This window comes from Nuphar pumila, chromosome 9 (genome assembly GCF_984573655.1).
Source record: "Nuphar pumila chromosome 9, dmNupPumi1.hap1.1, whole genome shotgun sequence".
NCBI lineage: Eukaryota > Viridiplantae > Streptophyta > Magnoliopsida > Nymphaeales > Nymphaeaceae > Nuphar > Nuphar pumila.
Genome location: NC_143257.1, coordinates 127,694,376 through 127,709,410, shown reverse-complemented (window position 1 = coordinate 127,709,410; position 15,035 = coordinate 127,694,376). Strand labels below are relative to the sequence as shown.

The window sequence follows — 15,035 nt, the reverse complement described above, 5'->3', positions numbered from 1 at the left end:
CACCGATATTTTTTGCTCGCCAAGCTTCACTACACTCTCATCACTACTGCGTTTCTTACTAAACCGACATTCCATATATTCTGTCTTACTCTTACTCGACGTAAAACCTCTTGCTTTCAATGTTTGTCTCCATAATTCTAACTTAGCATTAACCCCAGCTCTAGACTCGTCAATCAAAACAATATCATCAGCAAACACCATACACCACGACACATTTTCTTGAATTGATTTCGTAAGCTCATCCATCACTATAGCAAATAGGAAAGGACTTAAAGTAGATCCTTGATGTAACCCAACTGTTATAGGAAAATTGCTTGTCACCCCTCCACAAGTGCGGACATTGGTTACCACTCTTTCGTACATATCTTTAATTATAAAACAATTTCATTTATTTTTTATAAATTTTAAATCTAAAACTCAAACTTTTTTGCTTTCTATCTCTTAATGTGTTGTTGAGGTGGGAGAGTCTTGCACCCTTTTCCTCTTTTTTCTTCTTTTTTGGCATCAACTAGGACCTAAAGTAGGTTTTTCTACAGGGTCTGCTAATTGGGATGTCAATCAGTCTGAAATATCCGATTTTCGACCCAAAAACGGATCCGATTAGCCGGATCCGGTAAAAAAAAATTGAGTCCGATTGCTAATTGGACTCAAACTCGGTACCCGCATTTCCAGGTCCGAGTCCGAGTCCAAAATCCGAAATCCATTTCCGAAGTCTGACCCAAATATATATAATATTCGGATATTTTATGATTTTATGTTAATCGGACCCAGACTCAGTTTCGAATCTGAGTCTGAGTCCGAATACCCTGGGTCCGATTAAGTCGGATTCGGTTGAGGCAAGGTCCGACCCGTTTACATCCCTATCTGCTAACCAAGTCTGCTCTAACACTTTTAACTACATAGCTGGTGACAACCAACCATATGAGAGGACATAAGACTCAGTTTTCCTAGGAAACTATCATGACCACCATCCTCCCAACCAAAAAAAGAACAAAAGAAATTGAAATTGTGGTTCCCAAGTCCAGCTATAGAACTACTTTATAGGGTGGATGACTAGGTAATTCATGGCCCTGTGCTCCTACTTCAGATGCTTAACTTGGGTATATCAAGCAATTATCTTCCACAAACTTGTAGAGGAAACAACTTTAATGACATAAACCTACGGGTGGATTTACCTTGAATAGAGATCATGGAGAATAAAAAAACCCACTTACCTTTATTGCATAAGTTACCTGAATGCGAACATTTACAAAATGAGACGCTACTATCAAATTGTATAAGACCAAGGAGTAAGGCTTGAAATTTAAAGAGTACTGAAGAAATCAGAACTCTTGAAGCAGAGGTGATCAACTACTAGGGTCGAGGACAGAGTAGTTCCGCTCTATAGAACACAACCATGTATTCTAGAGGGTGGGCCCCACCAGCATATGGCTGTGCTTTTACGTTCCTTTTTGCGGGCGGAGCGCGGTGGTTGTAAGACTACACGGGTACTCAACCTGTGCAATGAAGCTCCATTATTTGACGTCAAGCTATCCAGTGCCGATCACAATAAGGCCTTAAATCAATTGAAATTTGCAATTTTAACTCAAAGGGTAATTTGATCAACTTCCTATCTAATAGAAGAACACTGTTTACAGTCAGATAAAGAAGGCGTAAAAGAAAGGAGTGCCAAAACGCTAGTAGTTCTAACAAAAAATGAAGGTAGACGATAGCTGCAGAATGCAAGTTAGCCTTTGAATTCTGATATTTAGGGCCTTTGTAACATTTTTTTTATATGCTAAAAACTTATTGCCAGCCAGACAAGTTCATCAGCATTTAGAGCAATTATTGTCTTCGGCACCCTTCCTTAATCTCGATATATGCCTAGAAAAGAAGCCCCTCACGAGATAGTAATGCCCCTTTCTGCATGTCAATAACAAAATTATGTCTATACATGTCCATTATTGTGACAAAAACATTGTCGATTGTTCACTATAGCTTGAGATAATCCTTTCATTTTCAGCTAGTGCATTCTTTAACGTGAAGGCAAGCTAAAGAATGAAGTAATGAAACCAGTCTTCCATTGCTGCGCCTGTTTTTGACCCTGAAATCCTCCTCTTAATCTGGAACAGACTTTTTGGCATTTGCATCACCCTAAATATGTGACAATACCAAGTTTATGCTTGGAGTGGTGTTCAACTTATGGATTACGAACTCACACCAGCCTGAACAAACAAAATAAAAAACGTGAAATGAACTAGGAATTGGAAATGGCAGAAGACTTTGAGATAAGTGTTAATTTGTTACCCTAAACATGCAGAGAAAGATGGTTCAGTGAACTACCTTCATGGTATTATTTTGTGGATATGGATGACACTAATGCATGTGTCACCATTCCGCTTATTGTCACCATATCGTCAAACTACGATTGCTTCAGCATCTCCAGCAGTCTTTTCATTCCACTGAAAAAAGACATTTTTACTGTTAGACCAGAAATATACCACATATTCCCTTTCAAATCTCTGATTTCCTTTTATAGGAAAGCACCGTAGAGGTTGTTCAAAAGCAACTTCTTCTGTACCTTTTCGGGCAAAAAGGCATCAGTTCATTGATAACTTGGATAAAAACAAGAGAATCTACATCGTTGTCACTGGATTTTTGTAACTTCCCTGGAGCTTCAATGATCAAAAGAAATTAGAATAGCTACAAAATCATTCCTATGGAGGAAATTGAGGGGTGCAAGGAACATGCCTTGATGAATTTTAGGGACTGATGGACCACCCGAGAGATATGATCTAGAAGCAGCATCCAAGTGATGGTTTTCAACTGCTAGAAGCTTCTCAATCAAACATCCAATTAACTTGTGAGCAAATAACATATGCCTTCAACAATGAGGTACCCGTTTCCAGTAATTTCCTGCAGTACAGATTGATCAAAATTTTTTAAACATGATTTTGCTAACTCGGACAGAGTTGGGAGCAAATATTCAGGTTCTGTCGAACGAGGCTCATCCATTGGCATGAAGTGACAATGCTCCTGTAACATATGTGAATGTTCCCCAGGTAAAGACTTGCCACCAGATCCGCCCCTTAAAATTTGTGAACCTTCTTCAGATAAACAGTTGCCATCATGTTCAGGGTGTATAGGTACCTTAGCAGTAATATTGGTTCTTATCATCACGACAGAGCCATCTTCCTGCTTTTCCATGTGAGTAGATCTGTAAGATTCACTAGCAATCAACATGTCTACCTTTTCATAGTTGGAACAATGATTTTCTTTGTCGTCATCATCATCGTCGTCATCATTACCGCTATCACCATCAATTTCCAATTCATCCTTATATGCTCCCCAGAATTCTTGATCAATGTTTGGGTGTTCAGACAGGTTCCATACAAGCTGCCTCGTGCAACTACCCATGTTAAGTATACATACCAGCTCACCTTCAATTTTTTCTTTAGTAGTTATCTGTTCTGAGTAATTACTAATAGTGGAAACAGCCCTTCGAACCGACTCTGGAATCTTCAATTCATCACACTGGAAAAGGCACTCAATCAGGAAGTTCTTAATCTTAGTCTTGACATGATGTGCTCCACATTCAGCATCAATGTCCAGCAGCAACTGTAACTCTTTCACTTCATCAAGTGGAAGGTTTGGCATAGACCAAATAGCTTTTAGGATTTCATTCTGCAAGGCTTCAATTTCATGAGGAACCTCGGAAAACTCTGGTATTGTACTATCCAAACACCCATTTATCATCTTTGTGGACAAGCTTGCAACTCTTAGAGTTCTTGCCAAAATTTCTGGCAGCCCACCTCCATGATTAACCTCTGCAAGAAGCTTTTGTATTTTCCTTCTCAGCATCCCAATTAACTGGTTCTTTGTTCGATTTGTACAAGGTTGTGTACTAAGAGAACAAGGAGACTTACAAAGCTTTCTTCTCATTGCATCAAGAGCATGAAGAGAGAAGTCTTCCAGTCTGTCTAGTATCATCTTCACAGCAGTATGACAGGATGGAGAGATCTTGCTCACAAGTGGGATGTTGTTTTCTCTAAATTTTTTTGGATCCCGGAACACTTCCATAATCTGGGTCTGCAGGTCTACAGAATCATGAAATGAGCTAGTCTTTTCAAAAATCATAGGAAGATGTTTCTTGATAACACTTTGCAAACGAGGGCGGGTTTTCTCAAATTTCATTGACTTGTAACACTATCGGCAAGGAAACAGAGTGCATTAATGTTCAGATCATCAAGCATAGGCAGGAAAACCCTCTGAACTATAGAACATTTTCTTCTTTGAGATGCTGCTACATCTATACTAAAAGGAAACACAATTTCCTTGACAAAAAGCCCCTTGGTTTGGTCTTTCTTGAATGCTACAAAGCAGTTCGCCAAATATCCTCTGGCTACTTCCACAAAGACCTACATAACCAGATCAAATAGAAAATATCGTTAAAATAAAAAGAACAGAAACTTTTTAAACATAAGATGCAGAAAAAGGAGTTTAGTATTGAGCACATATTGGTTATAGAAATAATATTTGGAAAAACTGTCAAAATCCACCAAAGCAACTGAGAATTTGGAATTCAATATAACAAAGCCTTGTTGTTGCCCTCAGCAAAGAACAAAAAAAAATCACCAAAAAAAAAAGTTCACGGCAATGTAAAGTGTTAATTCACAGCCATATAATACTCAAAAAACACATGCAATAAGTTATTATTTCATTAAACACATGTATTAAATGGATTCTAATCCCCAAGCCTGTAACACCCTATGTGTGAATGCTTGAGAATAGTCCTACATTGATGAGTTTGACAAATCTTGAGGATTTATAAACCTTGGTTCCATACTACCAAGTGCCTTGATTGGTAGTCTTTTTAGCATACAAACCAAAGCCAGTTAAGGGGTAGGTTAGGATCCACCTTATCAGGTGCTCAGGTCAATTTTGGGTGGGTCATTACATTGGTATTGGAGTGAAGTTCAACACTCGGACCCTGGGTCCAACACTCGAGGACGTGTGCTCCTTAAGGGGGTAGATTGTAACACCCCATCTGTGAGGACTTGAGAATAGTCCTATATAGATAAATTTGAGAATAGTCCTACCAAGTGTCCTGGTTCATATCCTTTTTAAGGTGTGAATTGAAGCCGACTATGAGAGGAGTTGGGATGTGCCATACGTGGCGCTTGAGTCAGTTTTGAGCAGAGTTACCAGTCGAGGAAGCGGGAGCGGGAAGCGATACGGGAAGCGGGAGCGGGAAGCGAGGCACTTTAAAAAATTTAGGAAGCGGGGAAGCGTGGGACCACTTAGAAGAAAATTCCGAACCGTCTCGGAAACGACCTAGGAAGCGAACCGGAAGCGACCTAGGAAGTGAACCGGAAGCGAGGGGAAGCGAAAAAAAATGAAAAAAATGGGGAAGCGAGGGGGAAGCGAGGGGGAAGCGTGGGGGAAACGTGGGGGAAGCGCGCTTCCCATTTATGGGAAGCGCGTTTCCCATAAAAGGGGGACGCGCTTCCCATAAAAGGGAAGCGCGCTTCCCAAAAAAGGGGGACGCTTCCCCTCACGCTTCGGAAGCGCGACGTTTCGCGCTTCCGAAGCGCGCTTCCCCTTTTGCCTAGGCGCTTCCGGTAACTCTGGTTTTGAGTCAGGTCGTTACAAAGCCCACTGTAGATTAAGCCAAGAGTCAAAAGTCCAACTATCAACTACAATCACAAAAGTCAGATTTAAGCAACCACTGAACATGGTAATCATGATATACCCCATCAGTCACAAATGTAAGAAACAATTGAATAGAACAGACAATAACTTGTATTCAAGTGGTTGCATCATTGCATGGAAGCATAAGAATTACTGAATTTTCAAAAATCATCAATTACCAAGATTGAAAAATCTTAGCATGTTGCCTTCGATAATGAACTTCAAGATCTCTACCTTTCAGAAAGAGTGATGCTAAAGCACCACTGCATGATGAATCTCAAAGACAATAAACAAGGTGCCCTGCATATTGCCACAAGGTATATACTAAAGTGCCTCATGCACCAATTTTTTCCACCATGGTTGCACTCCAGGCTACTTATGATGCTGATTTGTGAATTAGTTTAAATAATTTTTTCTTGTTCACTTTAAGGTTTTAAGACCCAGTGACTCGGGACTCAACTCAGAGTGGGTAGATTCGTGACTCACCGGGTCAACTCAGTGACTCAAGCCTGGTTTTGACAACTCTATTTTTCATATATATATATATATATATATAGTGTTCTTAACTCATTATAATATTGATATATTATATAAAGTGTGTATAATAATGTATATGTATATGTATATATGATATGCAACTCTTATAATATTTACTATAATTATGTTAATAACTTAATAGTACATGTATGTGCAACCTTTTTTATGTAATATAGTGAAAATTTTATAGAAGATATATGATATATATATATAAAGTTTAATATCATTTACATTCAACGTTTGTGTAACATACACATACATTACAAATATGAATGACTCAATTAAACCACATGTGACTCGGCTGACTTGACCAGGTCATCCTATGACTCGGCCGAGTCCTGTCAACTTCCTGATTTTTCATATTGTTGACCAGGTTGATGACCGAATCACCGAGTCAGTCAAGTCAACTCGGTTGACCCAGACGAGTTTTCAAACACTGGTTCACTTGACCATTTTAGCAAGACCAGTTCCTAGATAAGAACAGTCCGCTTGAACCATATATAATTGCCTCCATCGACCTACTTGCAGTCCTACCAAAAATATTTAAAAAAAAAAACCTAACATACAGGAGATTGACCCAGTTCTAGCTATTCTACCCAGTGTTGTACGTATCATACCGTATCGTACGATATGTTACAATACGTTACAAAACTATGCCGAAAACCGACACAATACACCCATGTAACTAGTTCTGAGAGTGTATCGTACAATATGGGTCTGGAAGACAAAAAAAAGACCCGAAAACCATTTTTTTCGTATTTGGGTTTTAAAACTCTCTCTCTATTTCGTCTTACACACTCTTGGGAGTTGTGTGGGGAATTTTTTAGCCTTGGAGGAGAAAAACTGATTTGTGACCAAATTTGTGCGTGGGAGATCGATCTTGTGTGGGAGAAAGAGGGCTTTCGCTTAAATCGTGCGTGAGAAGTTGTTTTCAACCTAAAAGGTATAAAATCTCTTTTTTTTTACCATAGATTCATGTTGTTTTGTGGAAGAATGACTTCAAATGACCCTGCATGGCAATGGTGCACCCGTGTTCAAGTGGAGGATCAACTAAAAAATAGTTGTAACTATTGTAAAAAGTTGATTGTCACAGGAGTGTCACAATTGAAGCATCATTTGGCCGGGACACATGAGAATGTAGCCCCGTGCACATCCAGAGAGGTGTCAGAAGCTGCAAAATGGCAGTATAGGCAAATGATTGAAGCCCTCAAAAAGAAAAAGATTGAAAAAGAAATGGAAGATGCAGAAATGGAATATGGTGAGCCCTGGAAAGTGTAAGATGATGAAGATTTTGAACTTCCCACTTCTGATCCTGTTGATCGTAGTTCTAGGGTTAAGGAAAAAGGTGTGATGGAGGCTAAAGGCAGTTCCAGTAGAAAGAGAAGAGGTGGGGCAACAAGAACAACAGGTGGTAGAGTACACAGTGGCAGGTTCAGTGCTTCTGGGTCAATTAGGAGTTTTTTTCTGCCCCAAATTGCTCCAGGTTCTCAACCTGATATTCGAACTGCCATGACTCTCAAACATTTAGTAGAGCAGACAAATAATGCAGTGGAAAGATGGTTCTATGATGCGTGCATTTCTTTCAATGCAGCAAATTTTTTTCATTTTCAAGCTATGGCAGATGCAATCACTTCTATAGGCCCCGGGCTATGTCACATGGACTCACCAAAACAGGCGCCGCACCTGAGTCGACACAGCTCGGGTGCGAGTGTGCCGTGGGTGCGACAATTTGTAAGGTCAAGTGAGTCGGGTGCGGTCAGCCACAAGCAACTAGATTCGTCTAGTTTTGGGTGCGCATCGGACTCGGGTCAACAAAGAGTCGGTGTGGTCAACATAGCCCGGGTGCACACCGGGCTATGTTCGTCCAAATGTTGGACTCTGTCATTTTTGTTATTTTTTTTTGAAAAAATAAAAAAATTTTAAAAAAAATAAGGGGATTAGGGCAAATCACCCTCTCTCTCTCTCTCTCTCTGACCTCCGGTATCCAACTCCTCCAGCGTCCATCTCTGATTCTCCAGTTGTGGGTACTCTCTCTCTCTACTACTACTATACTTGGTACTTGAATTGCCTTATTTATTTAATTGGTAATTGTTTGCTTAATTGCTTGATTGTGTTATTAAGCTTGATTGTGTTATTCTCGCTTATTCACTGAATGATGATGATTGATGAATCACTAATTTGCTTTCTATGTGCAATTGTGCATAAATCATCCATTTGTTGTTTTAGATTGCTTTAAATTTAATCGTGTTTATTGAATTATTATTTGGTTGTTTATTAATTATTAATTTAATATATATATATATATATATATATACTTGCCGCACCCACACCCGTGTTTTTGAAAAATGCCGGACCGCACTCGCACCCGCACCCATGTGACATAGGCCCCAGGTATAAGATGCCATCTTATCATCATTTGAGGGACAAAATTTTTTATGCAACTGTGAAGGAGGTGAAGACATATCGTGATGAATTGAGATTGAGTTGGAGAGAGACAGGGTGCAGTATTATGGCAGATGGATGGACAGATACGAAGACAAAAACATTGATCAAATTTCTGGTATATTGTCCTACATGAATTATGTTTTTGAAATCCATTGATTTGTCAGATACTCTAAAAACTACTAAAATTTTAGAGTGTTTTTGATGATGTTGTGAAAGAAGTTGACCTTGAGAATGTTGCGCAGTTCATCATAGATAATGCAACAAATTACAGAGATGCAAGTAGATTGTTGGCAATAGAGTACGACAATTTCTTTTGGACTCCATGTGCTACTCATTGCATCAATCTGATGCTTGAAGATTTTGGTAAGGTGGATGAGATGAAGATAACTATTGAACAATGCCAAGAGATCACGAAGTACATCTACAACCATGCGTATGTGTTGAGTTTGATAAGAAAATATACACATGGAGGTGAGTTGATTCAGCTTGCACAGATTAGATTTGCTATAAATGTTTTGACAGTGCAGAGCATAATGAAGCAGAGAAATGCATTGAGGCAAATGTTCTCAAGTAATGAATGGGTTGTATATCCACATGCAAATAAGAGAAAGTCAAGAGAAATTGTGGATATTGTATTCAATAGTCAATTTTGGGAATCATGTGTGAAGTTATTGAAGATCACTATACCTTTAATAAAAGTGTTGAGATTAGTTGACAGGGAGGATAGGCCTGCTATGGGGTACCTCTATGAAGCCATGGATAAAGCAAAAGAGGCTATTAGAGAGCACCTGAAAGGAAAGAATAAATTGTATATGCCTGTATATAGGATTATCGATGAGAGGTGGACTGGGCAACTTCATCATGCCCTTCATGCAACAGCCTATTATCTCAATCATGCACTGAGATATTCAGTCACATTTAAAATGGATAGAGAAGTGAATAAGGGATTGTTGGATTGCATTGAGACATTAATCCCTAAAATTGACATGCAAAAAGTCATTCATCGTAAGATGGAAATATATGATAATGCTCAAGGTGACATGGGAAGAAATGTGATCATTCGAAACAGAACAACAATGCGTCCAGGTATTTGAAGTTCAATTTATTATTTAGTTATTCATCTTTTATAATTCTTTTGTTTAGTTATTGTTTTCTCACACTTATTTATTTGTACTTAAATATATGGTGGAATAGGTTTGGGAGTGATTGCCCAAACCTTAAAACTTTTGCAATTAAAATCCTCAGTCAGACGTGCAGTGCAAGTGGATATGGAAGAAATTGGAGTGTCTTTCAACAAATCCACACCAAGAAGAGGAATAGACTGGAACATAAGAGGTTGAATGACCGCGTTTATGTTCGATACAATATGCATCTGAGACAAAGGTAATAAGCTAATAATATGTGTTATGATATGTGTAATCATATATTCATGTGTTATAATATGTGATTGTTAATTATTTTTCATTTTTTTAGGCAATTGGAGAAAACATCATCAAGAAAGCATAGAGAACAGGTTGATCCTATAAGCTTGGAGCACTTCAATGTACTACATTTGTGGGTTGAAGAAGAACCTACTGTTATATTTCAAGAGGAAGATGTTGAATGGATCAACATCGAAGGAGCACAAGAAAATGATGACGAGGAGCCTGTATACATTGGGGATGATGTAGAGTTTGAAGGAGAAGATGAAGATGATGAATGATAATTTGATTGTTTTTAGTTTTTACATTCATCTTTTGTACTGAACAAACTTATTTGTTTATGTTTAGTACTTTTACACTGTAGTTTAAATTAAACTGATGAATTATGAATGTGAAATTGATGATTGTTAGCTTGTTAATATGTTATGACATGTTTTTCATAGAAAGGATATTGTTTCTTATTTTTCCTGATTTTTTTATTTTTTTAAAATAAAAAATAATAATTTTTTTACGATACGTTACATTACGTATCTAACTATTGGCCCGACCGATACAGGTTACTCTACGCACTTTACAACATTGATTCTACCAACCCACAATGCATATTGGACAAAACCAGGAACATTGGAAATTTCATATAGGAAGGTCAGTTCCCTATAAACTAGCCACAAAAGTGGGGCAGTTCTCTCACATCATACTGCCGCTTCATTTTCAATTCCTTCGTACCTATGTAACATTGACACGACATTCAAGCTGCTGCACCCATCTCGACACGATGTGGGCGCAGATGCGGCTTGGATGTGGCAGAGTCCAAAAGAAGAAGAAGAAGAAGAAGAAGAAGGAGCAGGAGGAGGAGGAGGAAGAAGAAGAAGAACTTACTCGTGTGGTGGCGGGAGGGCAGGCAGCAGCGGCAACAGCAGGGGCGGCAGAGATGGAGGGAAACGAAGGGCTACGAACGGGGGACAGATAGATAGTTAGGGTTTTTTCTTTTCTTTTTTACTTTAAACATTCTCTTTTACCATAATTTCCAAAAAGAGCCTCTAGAAAAACTCTCTTCTACTTTTAAAGATAACCACACACACACACATATATATATATATGGAGATTAGATGGTGCCGCCCAATGTTTTTGCTGTTCAGGTGTTGTCCGACCACTTTGGCCGAAAAATCGTTGTTTTCCAAATCCAACTGTACAAATGGATTTGGTTCGTCCAAAGTAAAAAAATCGTGAAAATCAGATGTGGATCAGATTTTGTAAGGGTGTCAAAATTAATGGTCTTAACTTTTTTGGCTCATAAAATCTGATCTAGACATCGGATTTTCGTATTTTTTTTTTAATCCACCATTTTCGAACATTTCGAGTTGATTCCCTACTTTCTCTGTCGACACTGAGCACGGTAACTAACTTCTTGACTAACGGCTTCGTTGTTGACATATGCGGTCAGACTTTGGAAAAAATGCTTAGAACTACTAGACAACGCACCCGAACGGCAAATATTGGGTGGCGCCATCTAACATGGATCTCTCTTACTGCTCGTAGTGACAGCATGAATGTCAGTGCTCGCTCCGTTGATCTTTACTTGGGAGAAAGAGCTTCGTTGCTTTGTCAGTATAGGGGAAAAGGCTAGATCCATGGAGTCCATCATCGGATCCAATAGATAGAGAGGGAGAGATCGGATGAGCTAGCAGGGCTGCAGGAGCCAACGTAGGCTTGGGTAGCAGTAGGGCAGACATTTCTCGTTGCTCAGTTTGCGCATCAAAAAACTCGTTCCTGAGGTCAGCAAAGGTCTTGGGTAAATCATCATTGACATAGGAGTGATTAAACCGATTTGGACAAGAGGGGAGCAGCATTGTTTAATTCCTTCAGCCCGGTCCTTTTCTTTTAGTGCTTCTACCCGAAGAAAATGCTTCTAGCTAGTTCAGTGGATAAGATGGCTGCACTCCAGCTCACTCAAGAATGGGACGGCAGTAGTCCGCCTACAAGCTCGTAGCTCGAATTGGGGCTAGGCTTTGTTGTCTACTAGCTAGTATCGACTATCAAGATCTTGGTGCTTGCTCCTACTGTTTGAGAAAGAACCATGAGGAGTAGTCTTATTAACTAGAACTTTCGAGGGGAGGTTTTATATATATAGGTAGTTGGCATAATGTCAACTGTGTCAACTAACCCATAAAAAAGGCAACACATGAGGTTTGTGTCTGGACTTTTGGGTAAAAAAAAAAACTTACAGTGAGACCCAGAAATTAGGTAATTTGTTCACACTTTTGGAAATTTCAAAAAATCACTTCATCCTGAGTTTTTTAGCAAAAACGCAAACTTAATTACCGAAAGGCCCAAATTTTGTGAAAGTTTCCCCTATGCCGCCTATTTCAGTTTTATGAAATTTCAATAAGTCTGTTCTGTCTGAGTTTTTCAGAAAAACATCAAATTTTATTTAAAACTTTTATTGTAAGACCCTCATATTTTTTTAAGAAATTACAAACTGGAGCCTAAAATTTTATTAAAACCTCTAAAAGGCCAAAAATTTGAAATGTTTGAATTAGAATATGAAAATGGATCAAATTTGTATGATTTTCAACAACAACTACGCCTTCATCCCAAAACAATTAGGGTCAGCGATATGAACCAAAAAAGAAAATCATTCTGGGTCTTCCATGTGAATCTTTCTCCTCCAATCATTTCAATCCAATGTCATGTCCTCGGTGAGGTTCAAAGCATTCATATCATTTCCTATCATCTACATCTAAGTCTTCTTAGGCCTACCCCGACCTCTTTTAACTAATATATTTTCTCATTTCTCCATCCTTCTAACTGGAGCATCATTAGGCCTTCGCCAAATATGTCCAAACCACCGTAAACGATTTTCTCTCATCTTATTTTCAATAGATGCAATGCCTACCTTCTTACGTATCTCCTCGTTTCGAATCTTATCTTTTATTGTATTTTCACACATCCATCTAAGCATACGCATCTCAGCTACACTCATTTTTTAAATATGATGTCTCTTGGCAACCCAAACATTCCGTACCATATAGTAAAGTGGGCCTAATTGTCGTCCTATAAAACTTTCTCTTCAACCGCAATGACATTCTACGATCGCACAACACTTCAGTTGCACTTTTCTATTTCATCCACCCAACCTTTATCCTATGATTTACATCTTCATCAATTTCTTCATACTTTTGAATGATAGATCCCAAATATTTGAAACAGTCATCTACCGGTATTTCTTGCTCACCAAGCTTCACTACACTCCCATCACTACTTTGTTGCTTACTAAACCGACATTCCATATATTTCGTCTTACTCTTACTCAACTTAAAACCTCTTGCTTCTAATGTTTGTCTCCATAATTCTAACTTAGCATTAACCCCAACTCTAGACTCATCAATCAAAACAATATCATCAGCAAACAACATACACTTTATCGTCCAATTGGTAAATTACTTGTATCTTTACATCTAGAGAAGTTTTAATGAGATGTTTATTACATTGAAAATGTAACAAAATTTTATAGTTAATATAAAAAATTTAGCTATATTTATGGACTGAGCATTGTTCTGTGACAATCGAAACAGAAAAGTATAGGTTTATACAAAAATGTTCATAACTTTCTCGTCAGGATGAATTTTTATGAATGGTTTATGGCATTGAAAAGCTGACAAAATTCTCTACAACTTGTAAAAAATTTAGCTCTTACTTACGATTACAAAATTTCCTTTAAACTTTGTAACAATCGAAAAGAGTTGGGTTTTCACAAGTTTATATTGGTTTAAGACAGACTATCGATTAATTGTGAAATCTATGCGTATGCCTTTACGAATGAATGTCAAGTTGTTATGAGCTGTTAAAAACATGAGGTTGCTACAGGGAATTGAAGTGTCTACTCATGAGACACAATCTGACTAATGTGCTATGGCACAAGCATGCCCTTGTGACCTCTATCCAATATATGGACCAAATGACCCGTTTTGAGAATTGATGTGTATATTATATGATAATGCATGCTGTCTTTTTTCTGACTTAATATTATTATGAATATACTGTTAAAGCTGGTAATGTTGAATGCATTTAGCTGCAAAGAATCTCATTGTTCCTTAGTATTTGTAGGCAAGGTTGTTAAATGCGATGGGGCGAAGTGAAGCATTGAGCATGTTAGGAAGCAAGCCGTAAGCCTTGAGGCGTTGAAGCATAAGCTTCATGATCAAAATAATAAAATATATAATATTAATAAAATAATGAAAATTTTAAACAAATTTCGACCCCGCTAGACCCGGTTCTCTTTGCTCTGCTCCTGCATAAGGAACCCAGAATTTTTTGAGAAAACGGGTTGCGTGCTTCCTCCTCCACCAACGTTTCAAAAACCCTAGAACTCCAATTTACTTCAAGAACGAGTAAAAACCAACGAACTTCACCACAAAAACCAAAAACTAACACCCAGAGAAGCTAAATAATCCTCAATCAAAATCTCGGCCTTCATCGCCATGCTAAAGTTGCCATTTCTCAACCGCAGAGGTAGAACGAACCAAACGTCTCCTCCAACTACGCACAAATACACAGAATTCCACCACTAGAAAAAAAACCAAACCAAAACGCAAAAACCAAACAAACATCAACAAGATCACCACAACAAACAAGCACAGAAGCAAAAAACCTCGGGCACCAAAAAACAACTCACAAAAAAGGAAAAAAAAACCTAAATTCACATTCCAGCAAACACACCACTCCAATATAAAAAAAGAACAAGCAAAATCTACATACAGTACCGCAAATGATGATGTTAACAGGGGGGATCCAAAAAACCAGCGAGCAAACCCAATTCTCCATAGGAAAGGCTTCGGGGGTTTCCAAAAACAACCAAAAAACTCAAAGTCTTATCCCCAACACACCAAAAAGCTGAACCACGACGGAGAAGAACCAAGAAACGAATCTCCTGCAAACCTGTTCTTCCAAAACCCAACCCTG

At 38.4% G+C, this 15,035-nt stretch overlaps 1 long non-coding RNA gene across 1 annotated transcript; it reads right to left on the bottom strand.

Annotated features, from left to right (window-relative positions):
• Positions 1 to 1,569: 1,569 nt before the first annotated feature.
• Positions 1,570 to 2,658, bottom strand: LOC149829405 (uncharacterized). Its single transcript, XR_016434236.1, has 3 exons — positions 2,561 to 2,658; positions 2,323 to 2,441; positions 1,570 to 2,204 (listed from the first exon to the last, which is right to left on the bottom strand). It is a non-coding gene; the product is annotated as an uncharacterized LOC149829405 (long non-coding RNA).
• Positions 2,659 to 15,035: the final 12,377 nt, after the last annotated feature.